At 39.9% G+C, this 20,027-nt stretch overlaps 1 long non-coding RNA gene across 1 annotated transcript; it reads left to right on the top strand.

The window, feature by feature from the left end:
- Positions 1-17,924: 17,924 nt before the first annotated feature.
- Positions 17,925-18,688, top strand: LOC110895603. The gene is made up of 3 exons (XR_002567258.1): positions 17,925-17,963; positions 18,242-18,302; positions 18,631-18,688. It is a non-coding gene; the product is annotated as an uncharacterized LOC110895603 (long non-coding RNA).
- Positions 18,689-20,027: the final 1,339 nt, after the last annotated feature.

Raw genomic sequence — 20,027 nt, 5'->3', positions numbered from 1 at the left:
GTCAGACAAGGTGATCCATTATCACCACTCTTATTCATCTTGGCTATGGAAGCACTACATATAGCCACCAAAAGTGCAGTGAATGTGGGTATTTTCAAAGGCATTAAAATACCTGGAGAGGGTCCATCTATTTCACATCTCTTGTACGCAGATGATGCACTATTTGTGGGAGAATGGTCGGATGAAAATTTTCACAATCTTGCGAGGCTGCTCAGATGCTTTCATCTGTCCTCGGGGCTAAAGGTTAACTTCTCAAAAAGTAAAGTTTTTGGGGTTGGGGTCGGCCACAATGATGTCTTGGAAACGGCGTCGATACTTGGGTGTGATAAAGGTTCGCTACCTTTTTCCTACTTAGGTCTACCGGTTGGCTCCAATATGGGTTTGGTGAAAAACTGGAAACCAATCATTGAGCGTTTTGAAAATAAACTCTCACTATGGAAGGCACGAACGCTATCTTTTGGAGGGAGGGTGACACTTGTGAAAGCAGTTCTAGGTAACCTTCCAACTTATTATTTCTCGCTATTTAGTGCACCAGTGCATGTGATTAAATATCTGGAAAAAATAAGGCGTAAGTTTCTTTGGGGGGGTTGCATGGATAAAAACAAGATGAGTTGGGTACCGTGGTATAAAGTGGTGGCTCCGAAGGAACAGGGGGGCTTGGGTATTGGCAGTTTGGCATCGATGAACAAAGCAATGATGGTAAAATGGATCGTTAAATTCAGGAACGAAGCATCACACCTCTGGACGAAGGTTATTATGGCCATACATGGGAGATCAAGAAAATACAATGTTATTCCTATTAAAAGCTCGGTAACAGGGGTATGGAAAAATATAATACAACTGGGTAAGGGGTCAAATTTAAAGCTTTCTGATGTTGAAAAAAGGTTAGAGGTGAAGTTGGGTTGTGGAGACAAAACACTTTTTTGGTTAGATAAGTGGATAGGCGAACGCTCATTAAAAGATCGGTTCCCCTATCTTTTTGCTATGCAAGTCAACAAACACAGCTTGGTTCAACATATGTATAGCATCGACAACGGTATAATTTCATGGGAATGGGGTGGATGCATTTCGGATAATCAATCGGGTACTGAAGACACATGGGAGCAATACAAATCGCTGCTGCAAAAGGTGGAAATTAATAAAAAAAGAGATAGATGGTTGTGGAAACAGGAAGATAAAAAAGAAGAATTCTGTGTTGGAAATCTGCGATCGGAACTGGATAAGATTAATCTGGTTCCGGAAACTCAGGTTCTTACGTGGCTAGGTTGGATACCGAAAAAGATTAACTGTTTTTTATGGAGAGCGGTGCAGGACAGAATTCCGACGAGAGAGGCACTGGCGATGAGGAACATACAAATACCTTCGGTATTATGTGCGTTGTGCAATCGAGGTATTGAATCGGTCGATCATTTATTAATCTCATGTCAATATGCTCAATTGGTCTGGACGGCGATTTCGTTATGGGTCAAAATTCCGCTGCCAAGATATTTGCTCAGCGTGGTTGGTTTGATGGAACATATTCAAGCTCATAGTTTGTCACAAGATAAAAAGAAGGCGGTATATATGATACTTGCGGCAACATGTTGGACACTTTGGCGTATCAGAAACAACGTTATCTTCAACAGCAGGTCAACGAACATTTCAAGGGCTGTTGGGGAAATTAAAGCAGCCTCATTTTTATGGGTGAAAGAAAGAGCTGGTAGAAAGAACCTAGAATGGGAAGCATGGGAAGATTTTAGTTGTTTCAAGTGATTCCTGTTGCTTGTTTCTTTTTCTTTTCTTATGTACATTAATATGTTGCTGTACTGTAACTGGGCATTCATCTTAGCAGCTTGCTAAGGTTTCTGCCGGTTTGTTTTTTGTTTCTATAAAAATCGCCTTTCTTCAAAAAAAAAAAAACTAATTATATTCCAAACTACTTTTTCAACCATAATTTGTGAAAAGGATACGATGGTATCCAACAACAATTATTCTTTAATGATTAAAAGTACACAACCTTCCAACACACCACCACCTGCTCCTCACATCCATATTCCATGACCATCATCTTATCCTGCCAAATAAAACATTAAATTCGTTATTCGAATATAATCGTGTTTAAAATAGTAATTATAGTAGTAAGTATACAAAAAAAAAAAAGAATTTTGTTGATAGTACGGTATCCGTACCAGTTATAGTGGTAGTGGTTGAGGAAGAGGACTTATCAGAAGAAGGGACAGTGGTTGAGGTTGAGGAAGAGGACTTGTCAGAGGAAGGGATGACAACCCCGGGCCATGAGTGACACATACAATGCCGGCCCTTTTCTATGCTCGCGTAGAGTGGCTTGAGATGCTCCCCACAACCTCCCCAACCGTAGTTTCCGTATTTCTTGCACACCACCTTAAAACACATTTTGATGAGTTACGCTACGATCTCTAGGTTTTGGGTCCAGGATATGAGGCTATGTGTAGCCGACCCTTAGCGTGTTTCTTTCTTTTATAGAAGATGGAGAATAACGATACATTGTAGCATCGACGACCCTTAGGGTGCCTCGGAGACGGTGGAGATAACAATTTCCATTGATGTTGGTACAACGTTATTATAATTACTTGTTTGTTACTTTGTTGTCTTTTGGACTTTTTATTTTGGCAGTTTTTTCAAACACAATGGTGAGCTAACCATGCCTATTGATTGATATTGAACACCATGAATCAACGTGTTTTACCTTAAACTATTTATTATTATTATTATTTCAAAATTTCATGATATGCAAATCATATTAATTGTGTCATTTTATTATAATCACAGAAAGAACTATGTAGATAAAGAAAGTATCTCTTTAACTAGGACTCTATACTTATTCTACAAGAAAACTTGCAATAAATGCTCCAAAGAACGTTTGAGGGCATTTGTGTGTGTGAGTTTTAAGACTGTCCGTAGTGGGGCGTCATCACAAGGCAAAATAGGGCATAGCGCCCCATAGCGCCGCTGTACACCACTACGGCCAGTGCTATAGGGTAAATTTTATCCCTTCCGCGATGTATATCACGGCGTGACTACTCTTCCCCACTCACACACACGCACACACACACACACACACACATACATACATACATATAAAGCCCCATACATATATAACCCCACTACACACTCAAGTTATATAAAGCCACTCTCTTACACAATTCGCCATTTGTCGCATAACACCCCACAAAGGGCTTTATGACTACACATGGCCTAATATTACCTGGTTAGTCAAACCACGAAGCTAGCATCGCCCCCACATTGCATGGTTGGGCAAAAAGCCTCCTGCTCGTGCTTCAAGCCACGCGATGAGAACTTTGACTACCAAAAAACTAGCCAATGGCCAGTGAGGGTTAGCCATTATTTTTTTATTCCAAACGAAGTGGTTTCATATACCTCACAACCACACCTTTTTAATAAGTGGTTTGTACAAGGTGACATGGATGTAACGTCTTGTCAATCCAGGCCAGTAAGAGTTCACATATGCAATTCTCCTTGACTTTAAAAGCTAAAACAGTGAGGCAGAATATGAAGCTTTCGTCGCTGTTCTCCACCAGGCACTGAAAATTGGGGTTTGTAATTTGGAAGTGCATGTTGATTCACTTCTAGTCACCGACAAGTCAACAGTATTTATGAAGCCAAAGATCAAACCATGGCTTTATACCTCGCGCAAACGAAATAGCCTATCCAACGCTTCCAATCTTTCAAGGTCATACACATCAACAGTAGCGAGAACAAACCAGGTGATGCCTTGAGCAAAGTAGATTCAACCAGCTTCCAACACTTAGCTAAAAATGTGCGCATTGAGGTTTTAAAGAATCCATCGGTTCCCCCACGTTAGGTGACTGTCATTCAAATGGGCTCACCATGCTGGATGACACCCATCATTGCTTATTTGTAATCAGGTGTCCTCCCACAAAGCAAGGCAGAGGACAAGAAGATCCAAAACAAAGCCTTGCAACTTGTACCGGGACCAACTCAGCTTAGCCCTTTTAAGAGTAGGCTATCGATCTCAACGGGCCTTTCCTAGACGCACCCGGTGCCATCAAGTACATCATCGTTATCATCGACTACTTTACAAAATGGGTCAATGCGTAGGCACTAGCCTCCCACAACAGCCGTTGTGGTCAGGAAATTCATCTGGGAGTACATAATCTGTCGATTTGGACTCCAGACGCGCATCGTCACAGACAATCGCACCAACTTCACTCATGAAGACCTTCAGAAGTGGTTGACAGGTCTACAAATCGAGCATATTTTCACGTCTATGTCACATCCGCAAGGGAATGGCCAGGTTGGACGCATTAACCACAGTGTCGTGGATGGAATTAAAGAAAGGCTTAGAACACAGAGCAGGGGATGGGTCGATGAGTTACCCAACATCCTATGGGCTCACCGCACCATGCCCAAGATAAGCAATGTAGAAACACCATTCAGCCCTGACTGATGGGTCTGGGGCGGTAACTTCACCCGAAATAGGGCTTCCCTTATGTCACACCCCAAATTCCACGTGTCACCGGTGGGCCCGGTAGGGGAGTATCGTGACGTGGTTGGCAACATCATAGTCAGACAACACAATATATAAATACACAGCGGAAGCAAAAGATAAATATATTACAATCCGAATATAAAGTAATATCAAGTATTACAACGGAAAGTAATGGATCCACAGGCGGATCTTAAAATATAAACATTGTTCAACAGACTTTAGACGCCTAGAACTTGCAAGATTCCTTATTAACGTCCTGAGCAGCTTCCAGCCTATTACGTACTTATACCTGTCACTTAGACTTTTGAAAATACGTCAGTTTTCACTGGTAAATACACTCAACTGACTCACTTAAAAATGTCGATGAAAATTGGTTTAGGTGTGCAAGGCACGAAAATATGTTGACACTTTGACTAAAATGCACAGAGGCAAAATTAATCTTTTATACTTGGGACAAACTATATTTCATGTTATCAGTTTTACATAACTTGCTTTACATACGGGGCCCGGTTCTATGCCGGTTCATGATTAACCGACACACCACTATTCCCTTATTGGGAATCCCTTATTGGGTATAATTAATTATTAAACATATGGCATCTGTCAGGTGTATGCCTACACCCCGTGCTTAAATCGTGGCCATTGCATTTAATGAGTCAAGGATATCCAGGACACGGTCGCATTAACCCAGCATGTTTCAGTCAAGCAATACGAATTAAAACAGGTTATTTGGATTTCCCGACTCCTTGGTCTTTGAATCCCATACCTCCATACCTGACCATGCGGTATTTATATTACCGTATCCCAAGCCCGTAATAGGGAAAATAAGTTAAAAGTATTTACCTGAGCTAGCTCCTGTCTTAAATATCAAGAATTTAATAACTCAGCCGTATTCAATTAAGTAAGCGTAGGTACAATTTACCGGAAGGCTCTAGTCTGGAATGATGGTATAAATAACCAATTAGAATGTTAATGAGTCTTTAATTAAGCCTAAGCTTAGACCGGTTAATTATATGGTTCAAACGCACGATTAGCGCGAAGACCGGAATAGAATGTGATTTAGACCCAACAAGTTCGGAGACTTGCTTAACATGGGTATTTCATACACATTCTGGATTTTGAGATAAAACCGATAAGGTTTGACCCGTTCCGGCTAATTTCGGCAAACTAGTTACATAAACCGAACCGAACGCGTAATAAGCGTAACGGGTGAACGTAAGAGCCATATACAGGTTTCCTAAGTTAATATGCTTCAAATATGTTGTGACATCAGTAAGATATCATTTATTATGCCCGAAATGAATTAAATCACAAACTATGCCTCGTAGGGGTAGTTTGGTCATTTTAAAGGTTGTAAAAGGGTTTAAGTGTTTTACTGAGTTACAGGTCTGATGTAATCAGTAAACATACTTAAATTAATGAGTTATAACAGTAGGATAAAGTACATATGTGAAATTTATCAATTATAACCAAACTATGCCCCGTAGGGGTATTTTGGTAATTTCCCATAAGCCGAAAAGCTCAAAACTGAGGTCTGAGTTTAACAACCTTTGCTTACTGTTAAAATATTATAATTTGCCTCAAATATCAGTAGGTATCAACCCTTGTATGTTTAAAATACTTATAGTACATACTATGCGTTAAAACGCTTAAAAAGGCGATTAAAGCCATTTCCGGGTTTGATACTTAAATCTGATATTTTTATATTTTCAGAAGGCTTAAAATAATTTATTTAACATGTGTGATCAGTGGCAAAAGGTTTGGAGTCGTTTTGATATGTAAAACTCATTTTATGGCCCGTAAGGGCAAAACCGACAAGTACCGGATTATGCCTACGACCATGAGTTATGCTCAGCCTAAAATTAATTAAAATCTTTAAAATTCCCAAAATAATATATTACATCAGTGGGTAAGAGATTTGATATTAAAAAGTATGTTTAAGTAGGCTATACGCTAATTACGCCATTTTATTAACATAAAGCATTCATTTTGCGATAATGAGCATAACTCTTATTCTATAATTCAAACTGATGTCAAACTTTGCGTACACGTTTATATATCAGTAATTAAAGTTTCTACTCTTTTACATTTCCAAAAATCACGTTTTAAGGCAATAAGGGCATAATGGTCAACATATGAGCATTTAACGGAAACACGTAAACGAATGGGTCAATCAATGAACCAACCACAGAGGGTTATGCTAACCTGTAGCCTGGTCCTAAGGAAGCTCTAAGGCATTTCCAAATCATACTAAAGTGGGTCAGAACTGAAGTCAAAGTTTTGCGACTTTCGGTTCCGAATCGGTTCAAGACAGAAAGTTGTCGAATCAAACAAGCTTAGACAAGTTCTTATGCTTGTTATCAAGTTATATGAATGATAAAATAGGTTACACACCTTTTACATCGTTAGTTATGCATTAAACGAAAGATTACATTTCTGTTGACTTTTTCTAATCATCTTTGACTCGACAAATGACCTAGTTAGAGTGGGAATCAGGGGGACCCTTTTTAAGGGTTTAAAGCCCACATAATTACCAACTTATAACTACCTTTGATTTGGCTAAACACTGAATCAATAGTGATTTATCTTAAAGTCAACCGTTAATTACAACGGTTTGACTTTTAAGCTAAAACTAAGCTAAAACTTAATTAGAGAAGGATTAGCAAGCTTACCAAGGTCCTATGCACGAAATGTGATCACTTGAGAGGAGGTTTGAGCTCCAGAAATGATCAGATTGCAAGAATGAAGTGTGAGGAAACTTGGTTGCAACCTTGGTCCTTATATAGTGGTTTTAATCACCATAAGAACTTGACACACAAGTCTACAAGTGCCCACAAATCATCAACAAGTGTCACTAAGTGTTTAGGGGTTGATTAGGGGTCTCTTGGAAGTGTTTAAGGGCGCACATGACGTTTACATGGGCTGAAAGCCAACAAAACGAGTTTCTGCATCTGGGCATGGCTTACGGACCGTAAGGGTCCAGCCATACGGTCCGTAAGGACCTGGTCTGCACATGGGAACTTTCATTAGTTGACAGCTTTGACCCTTGCACCTCCAAATACCATTTCCGACACATCCAAGGCCCGTTAAACCATTTTTAAGGCTCTAAAATGAGGCCTAAGCATAGGGAACATGAAACATGCTCAAAAATATGCCGGATGTTGGTTCGTTTGGTCGTACGGTTGCGTCGTTCGGTTAATTACGACGAAACACGGACGGACGCGAAAAACGAACCAAATGACGCGACGAATGGAATTTTATCAAGCCAAACACTAAAATAAAATATTTTAGTGCTTACATAAATTTTTGGGTGTCCGGGGATATTCAGGATGTAAGATATGCGCGTAAACGCAAACTTGTGCGCTTTTTGACACTTTTAGTCCCTGCATGACTTAAAAGTTTATTTTTGCGCACCAAACACCTCTAAGCCTTTATCTAAGCTATATAAAGGATAAATAGGTATGTTTAACTCATGGTCATATTCTGGAAGGTCCGATAACATACGAATCGGTATACTTTAGCAGTTTGACGCTTTGGGTCCTTCTAATGCGCAAACTTGCGTAACTCATCATTTAATAGTATTGGAGCCTCATTTAATTCATATTAGGAATTCTTGAAAGTATTATTAAATATCAGAATGCTTCGGGCTCGATAAAAGGTCATTCAGAGGTGTAATTAAACATATTGACACTTTTAGTCCCTTATACTTGCAAAGTTGCGCGTAAATTCACTTTTGGGCACAAAAGCCTTGGGTGGCCAATGATTGGCAATCCCGAGAGTATAATCAAATATCATGAGGCTCTCGGTTTGTTAAGAGGTCACTCAGAGGTAAGAATTAACATGTTGACGCTTTTAACCCTTGTCTGCGCAAACTTTCAATTAACTACACAAACGGCTACACTTGATTAACAAATGGCTCATTTGTGAATATAAAACCGTAAAAGGTTATTTAGAAACTTATTTTAGGTATGCTAATACTTCCAGTTCTTTCATAATTAATGTTTTTTTTTTCGATTTCGCGAAAAATTAGTCCCTTATATTCAAGGTTTGACTTTACTAGGGTTTATTACACGTGTCAATACTTCGTTAAACGTGATTTTTACGAGGTGTTACATCCTCACCCCCTTAAAAGAAATCTCGACCTCGAGATTTGCTAGAATAATGGAAGTATTTTTTCTGAAGTAGCATGGACTTAACTTCCATAGTATATTTGGGCCTCTCAGAAGGTAATCATGGTAATTCTTATAAGGAAGATAATCATGACGCACACAGAGATGTTAGAGAAGTCTGTATTCTCAGGCCTTGGTTCATCTATCGATGTCGGTGTCAGATATATGACACATTTTCTTTACAAATGCAAGGATGCCCTAAGTAGGGATACTTATAAGGACATTTTATATTGGATATCTTCTTTGAATACTACTAGTCGACTTTAGTACAATATGACCATTGGGATATCTCAGGGGTTCCATGCATTAAACTTCCATACTGATCAGGCATGGAAACAATCTATGGGACACACTAGGATACGCCAATCCTCATATGGCACTCTTATCAAACATAGTTTGGCATTCGCAGGTGATATAAAATAATGAGAAAATAAAATAAAATAATATATATTGTCGTACTCTTTTTGGGGAAGAGTACTCCAGATTCTTATGAAAGGATTATCTCCGAGGATGGGAGAGAGGGTCATTAAAGATTCCATTGTTAAATTATACCTCATTTTTAATATCAGAAGTTCTTATGAATGTAATCAAAAGCTTGCCAAGCTTATGGTTTATTAAAGGTTTATTCTCCCATGCATTAACGTAAAATACTGAGCAGATACAATCGATGCTAAAAGGTAAAGACGTTCCTAATGCTATTATTGAGATGCACTATCTCTGGCATTCAACCGTTAGTTCAGACGTTTCCTTTCTTATCCTTCCCAGAATTAGCTGCTCCTTCCTTGGCGGCTTCAGGACAATTAGTACTGATGTGGCCTTTTTCACCACAGCTAAAACAGTTTGCATTCTTTATGTCTCTACATTCGTGGGACTGGTGACCAGTTCTTTTGCAGATGCCACATTGCTTTATCTTTTGGTTTGATCGACACTGTCCCCAGTGTCTTCTGTTGCAGGTTTTGCATGTAGGCTTCTTGTTGGAATTTTGTTGGTTATTGTTGGGCTCAGATTTGTTCTTCTTAGGATTCTGGGAGTTATCCTCCTCCCTTTTACGCTTCCCATCTTCTGAGGCTTTGGCAGCTTTGTTTCTGACCACATCGAGTGTGAGAGACAGCGACAGATCTGCCACTGACCTGAATGTAGTAGGTCTCGATGCTTTCACACTTGCCTTTATTTCTGGGGCTAGACCCCTAATAAAGCGAGCTATTTGCTTTGGTTCTGGTGTGATCAAATAAGGAACCAATCGAGACTTGGTATTGAAACTCGTAAGGTATGCTTGACAATCTAAGTTCTCCATGACTAGTGACAGGAATTCAGTCTCGATTTTCTTAACTTCATGTTGAGGACAGTAATTTTCTTTGATAAGAGCAACGAACTGATCCCAAGTCATGTTGTACAAAGGAATCTTCCCGGTGGCTTGAATCAACGATCTCCACCAAGCTAAGGCCTCACCCTTAAATGATTGCGACACAAACTTGACCACATTCTTCTCAGCGCATCCGCTGATATCCACAACTGTATCCATCTCATCTAACCATGTCATACAATCTACAGCTCCTTCCTCCCCAGTGAAATCCCGGGGTTTACACGAAACAAAGTACTTGTAGGAGCAACCCTTATCACGGGGTCCTTGATTCAGTATGATCTGTTGAGACGGATCACTGTGATGATTAGAAGAGTGACGCTCGTCATCTTCCTTCTTGGGTTCATCCTTCTTGGAAGGAGGCTTCGAATGTGGTATAGATAGGGTCCTACTACGAGTCCCACTATACTCTTCGTACTGCCGCTCTAAGGCCTTCGTAACTGCGGCGTCTACTAACGCTTTTAGTTCAGCACCCGTTAAATTAATTCGGGCGTTATCATTGTTCTCCACTGGGTGGCTATTAATTTCATCTGAGCCAGCCATTTAATTGAACTGTTACATAAAACAAGGACAAAAGTTTACTTGGGAGTTTATTATGGAATTGTCTTTTATGGCAATTCATTAACCATGGTAACGGAGACCATATTTGGTTAATTTATTAATCACATTTATTTAGGATTTATATTACAACTTATCGTAATTATAAAAACAATAATAGTTTTACTATCAGCAAGAGGACAGAGAGCAGGCCATACAATTTCAGCGAGTTGCAACCCTTTGCTTTCAGAAAAGTATCAACTCTGAAAGTAAATGGAAGTCTTCATGGTGGTCGCTCGAGGAGAAAATGAAAAGGAAAGCTACTCGTGAACGTCAAAAGCTTGATGAGAACAGAGGTAAATGGATGCATATTCAAGCTGAAGAAGACAAAGCAAGAAAGAAACAGAACGACATGATAAGGAATCCACTTAGGAGGAATCCTAAGCAACACGAAGAAAAGTTCAAGTCGTTGTGAAGACCCGAAGACCAAGACTGAAGACTGCGGCTGTATCCAAGGGGGAGTTTGTTGGTGCACGAATGTCTAAAGCCTGCATCTTAGTCTTAGTTAATTAATGTATAGGGTCTAGATGGGTTAATTATGTATTGTATAGGGGTTAATATGTAAATTTGGGATTGTAATGTTGAGGTTCCGCTTTTATGGACATGTGTCATATGAGCGAAACCCCAACTAGATGGTTTCGCTCATATGGACATGGTCACATAAGCGAAAGCCTCACCCCTATAAATACCCAAGTTGTTTTCTCATTTTGCACGTTCATGTCTCCCGTGTAGCCGAACTGCTGCCCGTGTATTTTGTGAAGAGTGAATGAGAAAACTGTTTTAAAGTGAATTCCTTCTGTTTCTACACCATTTCTGCTTTGATTCATGCCGATTTTGTATTTCCGCTGCATTTTCGGTAGTTGCTAGCTCGAATTGACTCAAACGACTGTCAAATACGGTCCTACAATTGGTATCAGAGCCAGTTGTGAGCTAGTTGACCCGAATCAAAGCCTTTTTCTAGCACTTTTTGAGTTTCAGACCTTTCCGACGGATAAAATGGACTGAGATTTGGACATATAGTGTAAAACTGGTTAATAACAAACCCTTGAGAAATTCAGACCTAAAATCAGCTTAAAAGTGACCTAAAATGACTCGTGAATAGGTTTCGCTTATACGGTACTTGAGTGGTTTCGCTTTTACGGCATAAGCTAAATCAGGGGTTTCGCTCGTGTGGTTCGCCCATAGGGTCATTTTTGAGGTTCGCTCCAGGGGTTTCGCTCGAGAGGTTTTGCTCATAGAGTCATTTTTGAGGTTTCTCTCTTGGGTTTCGCTCTTAGGGTTTCGCTCTTAGTGTCATACATGGGTTTCGCTCTTGGGTTTCGCTCTTAGGGTTTCGCTCATAAGTCACAATCTTTTTTCGCTCATAAGGACTTTATCAGGTTTCGCTTTTGTGAGCCTTAAGTGATTTCGCTTATTAGTACACTTAGAGTCTGATTTCGCTTATACGACCTATTTTTTTGTGTAAAAATCATGTTTTGAGCATTTAGTCCATTTCGTACGTGATCGAGTGTTGGAAACTCAGTCTGTGTTAAAAGTTTTTCGATAAAAACAATCTGTTAATCAAAAATTTGAACATTTTTTGGAAATTTGTCACTAAAAATGGAACATCAAGATTTTTATAACTTGTTTGCGGGTAGTGGTTTGACGGCTACGCAAAGTCCAGCGAGTATAGTTCAGAACGTTAACATGGAGAATGAATTAGGGACGATGCAAAAGCATCCGAAGCTTATGAGTTTGGATGAATATGCGGGTTGGTCAGGACGTTTCAAAAACTGGGTGCAAGCCAATCACTTCGAATGTTGGATGAAAATAGAGGCGAAGTATGTACCACCAGTTAACGGTATGGGATTGGAAAAGGGCATCGGGAGTTTGACAGAATCTGAACAGATTGACTTCAAGGCTGAAAAGAAGATGGTGAGCATTTTGCAACAGGCCATCAAAGAAGATATCCTCGTTTTACTGCAACATGAAGATAATTCTCAGTCGATGTGGCAAGCATTGAAGCTGAAGTTCCAGGGCAGTGTGTCAATGATTAAAAGCAAGAAGGCTTTAATCAAGAAGGAATTCGACATTTTTACCGGAATTAAAGGCGAGACAACAAAGCAGTTAATCGAAAGATATTGTCATCTCGTGGTTGAAATGAAGCATTTGGAAATTACAAAGACAAATGAAGAGTGGATTGATAAACTGTGTGATGCACTTCCGTATGATGAGTGGGGCACGTATCTAATGATGTTGAAGAACAATTCTGATTTTGTGAATCTCAACCTCAGCCCATTCATCGAGAAGATTGAAGCCCACGAGCTGGAATTGCTGAAAATCAAGAAAATGAACTCAGCGAGTGTGCAGCAAGATGTATCGTTGCATTACAAAGGCAACCCTACAGTTTCAACCAATCAAAGTCCAAAAATACAGACAGGGTTCATTGCTGATAACACCTCAAGTGCTTCTTCAAACACTCCTCAATCCGGCAATTCTTCACCATTCGCGAACTTTGAACCGAATGTCAAAGCTCAGGAACAACCTTCACCTCAAAGCTTAACAGGATCCAACCAACAGGCATATGTTTCTGGGGTTCAGTGCAACATTGCGGTAAACATAAAGAATGGAAACGAGATAACTGAAACAGCTGCAAAACAGCACATAGCACTGCTTGCTTCCGTTCTTGAGGCTTATGAGGGCTTAGTAGCAGGGAGGATTGGTAATCCTGACATGACGAAGGAGGATTACGACCAAATCGATCCCGAGGAGCTTGAATTGATCGACATAAAATGGTGTATGGCGAGTTTGGTGCGTAGGGCTCAACGTTTCATGGAAATTACAGGCCGGAACAGTCTATCAGGCCCCGATCAAAAGTTAGGGTTTGATAAGTCGAAAGTTACATGCTTTAAATGTAAAGAACGCGGTCACTTCAAACGAGAATGTCCTAACCGTGAAGTAAACAATCATCAAAAAGGCACTGATCGTAAATCAAGACGACGAGAAGGTTGCTACAGGCAAGCGATATATCACCGACCAAACCAACAGCCAACTGTTCAGATGCCACAGATTGAGAATAAACCAGAAAAGGCACTGATCGTAAATCAAGACGACGAGAAGGTTGCTGCAGGTTTCAGCTGGAATAAGTATATTCCCGGTAGCGATGGACAGGCAATGATGGCTGAAGTTGTTGAGATTTCTGAGATGGTGTCTGAACCGGAAACAGTTACTGAAGATGTTTCTGTAGTTGCTGAAGAGGTTTCTGGTGAAAATGCGGCTGATATGGAAGAAATAGCTGCTGGAGTGTATTACTACCAGTTTGAGCAGGAGGTTTTGGGAAGTTTAATGAAATCTGTATTGCCTCCTAACATTTCTGAATCTTTTGCAGGTTACTTTGAAGAACCAAGGACCGAACATGTCCAAGGTTTGAAGAAAAGAAAGAAGTCGTTGAAGAGTTGATAGATGTGTCGAAAGAGATGACTGTAGAAGTTTTGAAAGACATAGCTAACAAAGCACTGATGGGAAAACTCAAAGAGGTAGACTCAGAATCTGAGGAGTCAAAGTCTGTCAGTAGTGTGTCTGTCAAACGAGAGGAATCTGGAGTTCAGGAGAGCAAATCTGTCAAATTATATGAGTCGGAGTCAAACAATGTCGGTAAAGTTGATAGTGTTGAGCAGGTTGTTGAAAAGGTTGTTTCAATCCCTGAAACACCGTGCAAACAGTGTTTAGAACCATGCACGGAGTGTCTTGAAAAAGACACCAAGTATCAGGAATTGAAACACCACGCTGTTATGATTAAGTTTGACCTTGGCCAAGTTAAAGAGGCGTACGATACTCTTGCCAGATCAATCAAGATGATACAAAAGGAAAGTGTTGAAAACGATAAAGCTACAAAATTGGCTAAAGCAACACTATTAGATAAACAAAATGAAGTCAATTTTCATTTAGACACAATCGCATCACTTAAGAAAGAACTCGAATTGGTTAAAATTGAAAACGATCGCATTGATAAAAAATTAATGAGTTATGTGGCTTCATCATACGTTCTTGATCAGATTGTTCCCCAACAGCCACATATGGCACCAGTCTTTAAGAGCGTTCCACCCCCAATGTGGAATCATTACACACAGAAATATCCAGATGGGGTGGAAGCGGCTTTAAATCTCAAATTGAGATCGATAGAGGATGATTTGCCTGAGACCATAGATGTCACATTCTCCCCATCCGATACCGACAACGAATCTCAGGTTATTAAGACTGTTGTCGATCAGGTGTTGGATGAGGAGAGTGAGAAATCTGAAAAGGCTCAATCTGAGAAGGCTGTCAGTGATTCTGAAGATGAAGGGAATTTCTTAGATCGATATGTACCGAAATCGGAAAAGAGTACGAATGACGATCCGATTATGGTGGAATACACCATGATTGGAACAGACAAACTTTATTCCGACTTTGAGTACCCGCTTCAGAATGTCAAGATCGAAAATGTTGAAAAAGTTTTTAAACTGATTGAAATGAACATTAACGAAGTTAATAACAATGAATTCTTTTCGAAACCCAAAAAGTCGTTTGTTACTTCACGTCCCACAAGTTCGGAAAAGAAAGAAGGGGTTGGTAAAGGTCAAAACAAGAAAAACACCCTTAAAAACAAAGGAATCGGGTTTGAAAAGAAAACGGCTAAGCAGGTGTTTAAGCCGAAAGAGAAGATCAATGAAGTTTTTGTCGATGGTCCTAGTGTTGACGATGAGAAAGATTATATTTTCAGTCAAAAAGTTGTGGACGATTTCAATGCAGCAAAGAAGTTGAAAGAAGAGTCAGTCAAATCTACTTTTGTCGAATATGACAAAAGGGTGTGTTACCGCTGTAATGAGATCGGCCACATGGCGAAACAGTGTCAGAAAGTCATTGAGAAACCTGTTGTTGTAAAACCGGTTCAAAAACAAACTGTTTCAAAACCAAGTGTTCAAAAACAAGTTGTTTCTAAACCAACTGTTCAAAAATCAAACATTCAAAAACCTCGACCTAAATCTCCAATTGATACAAAGGGCAAAAAGCCGATGGTTTCTCCGATCCGTATTTTGAAAAGAGGTGAATCATTGAAGTCGGAGGATAAGCCGAAATCGACTTTCGAGATTGGTGAATCCTCTAAGACTCGCAAGACTTCAAAGATTTACCCTAAAACAAAGATTTTCGAAAACCAATCTTGGGTCGCGAAATCGAAACCGTCGATTGAAGTCAAAAAGATGGAGAATGCTTTGAAAATTGATTCAAACATTTTTAAAGATGATGTGGTTGAGTTTGAAGATGAAGTTGATAAGTTTCTTGATGAATTTCCACCGATAACTAACAAAGTTAAAACAATTGTGAAAGAAGAGGTTCTAAATGTCACATTTGATTTTTCGAAAACAAATGAAAGTGTGATGTTGTGTTCGGAAGTGTGTCGGAAGTAAAGAAATCATGGGCTTTATTGTTTGAATAAATTTGGTTTGATGGTTGCAGGGGCTGCCCAAGTCAATTCTATCGAAGTGGATTATGGATATTGGCGCTTCAAGGGATATGACTGGGACTCTTGCTCTGCTCTATGATGTCAAATCCATAAACGGAAGCTATGTTGGATTTGCTGGGAATCAAGGTGGAAGGATCGTTAGTCAAGGAACGCTGTCAAATGGAGTGATTTCGTTCGACAAAGTGAACTACATAGTAGAGTTAACAAACAATTTACTCAGTATCTCACAAATCTGTGATAAAGCGTTTAGTGTACACTTTACTAAAACTGAATGTGTTGTGTTGAAACCAGGGTTTAAAATCCCTGATGAGATGGTGCTGTTGCGAGCTCCGCGGGAGAATGATCTTTATATACTTGATATGAGTGTCGCAACACCAACATCTCATCAGAAACAGTGTTTTGTTTCTAAAACCAAAGCGACAGAAAAAGATTCGATAATGTGGTATCGAAAGATGGGCCTCATTCATGTTCGCAAAATGAACTTTTTAGTACACAATGATTTAGTTGATGATGTTAATCTGAAGAATTTTCACTTAAATGATGATTGTGTAGCGTGTAAGAAAGGAAAGCAGTCTCGGAAGTCACACCCTTTGAAGATCATGAACACAATCAGGTTACCTCTTGAGAGATTGCACATGGATCTCTTCGGGCCTGTCAACGTAAAGAGCATCAGCGGAGACTTATATTGCCTGGTGGTGACTGATGACTTTACGAGATTTTCTTGGGTAGTGTGCTTGGAACGAAAAGATCAAACTTTTGAGTAATTGATGGTGCTTTTCAAGAAGATGGAAACGGTGTATAAACTGTCAATCCGGAGGATTCGGAGTGACAACGGAACGGAATTCAAGGACAACAAGATGTACGAGTTCTGCAATGAGAAGGGAATTCTTCATGAATTCAGTGCGCCGTACACTCCACAGCAAAACGGCGTAGCTGAACGAAAGAATCGGACCCTGATTGAAACAGCCCGTACAATGTTAGCCGATTCCAAGCTACCAATCTTTTTCTGGAGTGAAGCAGTATCAGCAGCCTGTTACACATTGAATAGAGTTCTCACTGTCAAGAAGTATAAAAAGACTTGCTTTGAGCTGCTGCACCGTTATATGCCAAACCTTAAGTTTTTGGAGCCGTTTGGGTCTCCTTGCACTTTTATTGATGAAAACGGTAAACTTGGCGCTAAATCTAATGAGGGTTTCTTTGTAGGTTACGCAAGCCCGCTAAAGAGGGTGTTCGTACCATGCATGGGGAAGGTGATTCAAGTCCAACATGTGGATTGTCAGAAGCACACTCTGTAACATCCTGTTTTGTGAACCAATAAAATTATATTTAAAATTTATAATTTATATATTGTTGAACGACTAAGTAACGAGTAAAATGGTTTGTTGAAATATTTAGTTGAAATATGAGACATCTGCACAAGCCCTGGCTATTATAAGAGACCGTTTAATATTAATAATTAAATATATTATTTTATTTACCTTACTCAATTTTTAATGAAACTTAGGTTAAAACGTAGATAAAAATATGCTCGTTCTAATGACATATTCGTCGTTTTATAAAACGTCATATTTTAAAAGTTATACAAGAAAAACGAGTGAAGCAGCTGAATTAATATAACTAAGCTACCTAGCAAGCACGTCAATGTCCCACGCCCAGAAAGGAATTGAGGTGCCTGCTTGCTTCACATATATATAGGAGTTAAATTGTAGTATTTTAGATACACCAAAATTTTAACGGGAACGCTCTAGTATTGAGAATCCCGCGTATACGATACCCCGTTGGGTGTTGTTAGTAGTCGTTTTTGGAGCACGAGTAGGAGCAGGAGTAGGGGAAACTCTACATCAACGTGCCGTAGATAGTCTTGAGGTATACTCTCGTTTAAGTTTATGTTTAGTTATTTATTATTTATTTTTAGTAGTTAATATTAGTTTTATTATTAGTAATAATATATTAGTGGTAGTAGTGTTAGTATTATTTTTAGGTACTAGGGTTATTGTCAGGGGCGGGTATTGGGTAGCCTAGCCTTAGTTAGGCATGGACTGATCAACCATGCTTAAACAAGGTAGGGTTAACCAATATCCAACCATGATAATGACTAGTTAGGTGTACCATTACCTAACTTAGGATTATGTAAATTGTGTCAGGACCTTGAGATAGTACCTGATCATACTAGCAATTGTATCAACGGTTAGCTACTAGCAAGAGGTGAGTTTTATGAATGCTTTTCAAATGTGAACATGCTTGTCCTAAACTGTAATAATATGGCATGACTGTTGTACGCATGTATATAACCTGAGCATGACATACACATGATATTTGTGGTCCTTTATACGTGCCGCTACGGCGGGATTTGTCGGTACTACACCTGTGGTGTAGTGGGCATTAACTGTATGGTTATGTAAGTTACGTGGTAACGTTGGGTTATGATAACATGGGCGGGTACAAGTCATGATTAAATAATGTGAATTGTAAATTGTGTATATTCATAAACTCACCAGTGTAATATCTGACGTCTTTTAAGCATGTGTCACAGGAAATGATGGTTAGTCTTGGGCGGGTTGTTTATCTCGGATAGGCGTGACTAGTGAAATAAAGTATCTCAAATTTTCTTATCTGGTGGAAATTTTGCGTGATCAGCTAATAGTAGTTTGACCAAACTTTGTACCTTTAAGTTTCCAACTTTTGTACATTACCGTTTGTATCAATAACGTAAGTGTTTACTGGTAAGTTGGTATCAATTGTGTATGGTGCATCCTTATCTGGGTGTGGTGTCACAAACATGTGGATTGTCAGAAGCATACTCCGTCACCACAACTTCCCGGACAAAGATTCCTGTTCGACTACGATAAGCTCTGGGAGTCGTTTCATCTGCCGGTCGAGCTGAGTGAGGAGGAACTAGCTCTTATGTACCTGTATCAGCACAATGCATCACAAGAGTCAGTGTTTAGACCGCTAGAAGTTTCTCAACCCGCCGTGGGTACTCACGACAATGAAGCCGGACCGAGTGGAACAGCTCATGAACCACCAGAAGAACCAGCTCCATCTTTTGATGAATCTGACGACTCAGAAGCGGAACCCGCTCCGACTTTTGACGAGGATCCAACGGAAGCTGAGGATCAAACCGTTGATCTTGACATATCGAGCTTGGAATCGGAAGTAAATGTGCCTGACAATGCTATGCCACGGACGTTATCTTATCATCCTTCAGAACAAATTATTGGCGACCTAGAAAGTGGTGTCAAAACCCGACATCAAATAGATCGAGCTCTTACATATTTTTATTCATCTATTGCAGATATGCAGAAAGAAGTCTCATTAAAATGTTTTATTTCGCAGATAGAACCCAGAACCTACAAAGAGGCATTGACCGAGGATAGCTGGGTGAATGCAATGCAGGAGGAGCTGCAACAGTTCGAAAAGCTGGGCGTCTGGAGACTTGTCGATCTGCCTAAGAATCAAAAGCTAATCAAGACGAAATGGGTTTTTAAGTGTAAACGTGATGACAGAGGTGTCGTGGTGAGAAACAAAGCGCGACTTGTGGTTCAAGGCTTCACTCAACAAGAAGGAATAGATTATGATGAAGTTTACGCGCCGGTTGCCAGACTTGAGGCAATTCGGATTTTTCTAGCCTTCGCGTCATGGAAAGATTTTAAAGTATATCAACTTGACGTCAAATCTGCCTTCCTTTACAGAACAATCAGAGAAGAAGTGTATGTGGGGCAACCGCCGGGATTCACAGACCCACTGCACAAAAACAAGGTGTATCTACTGGACAAAGCGCTATACGGACTTCACCAGGCCCCGAGAGCCTGGTACGAGACGCTTTCGACATACTTGCTGGACAACGGGTTCACAAGAGGCACAGTAGACAGCACTTTGTTCACCAAGGAAGAAGCAGGCCACTTGTTGATAGTGCAGATATATGTTGAC

Source organism: Helianthus annuus, chromosome 12 (assembly GCF_002127325.2).
Source record: "Helianthus annuus cultivar XRQ/B chromosome 12, HanXRQr2.0-SUNRISE, whole genome shotgun sequence".
NCBI classification, from domain to species: domain Eukaryota; kingdom Viridiplantae; phylum Streptophyta; class Magnoliopsida; order Asterales; family Asteraceae; genus Helianthus; species Helianthus annuus.
The sequence above is the reverse complement of the archived record's forward strand: the minus strand, read 5'-3'. Positions and strand labels throughout refer to the sequence as shown.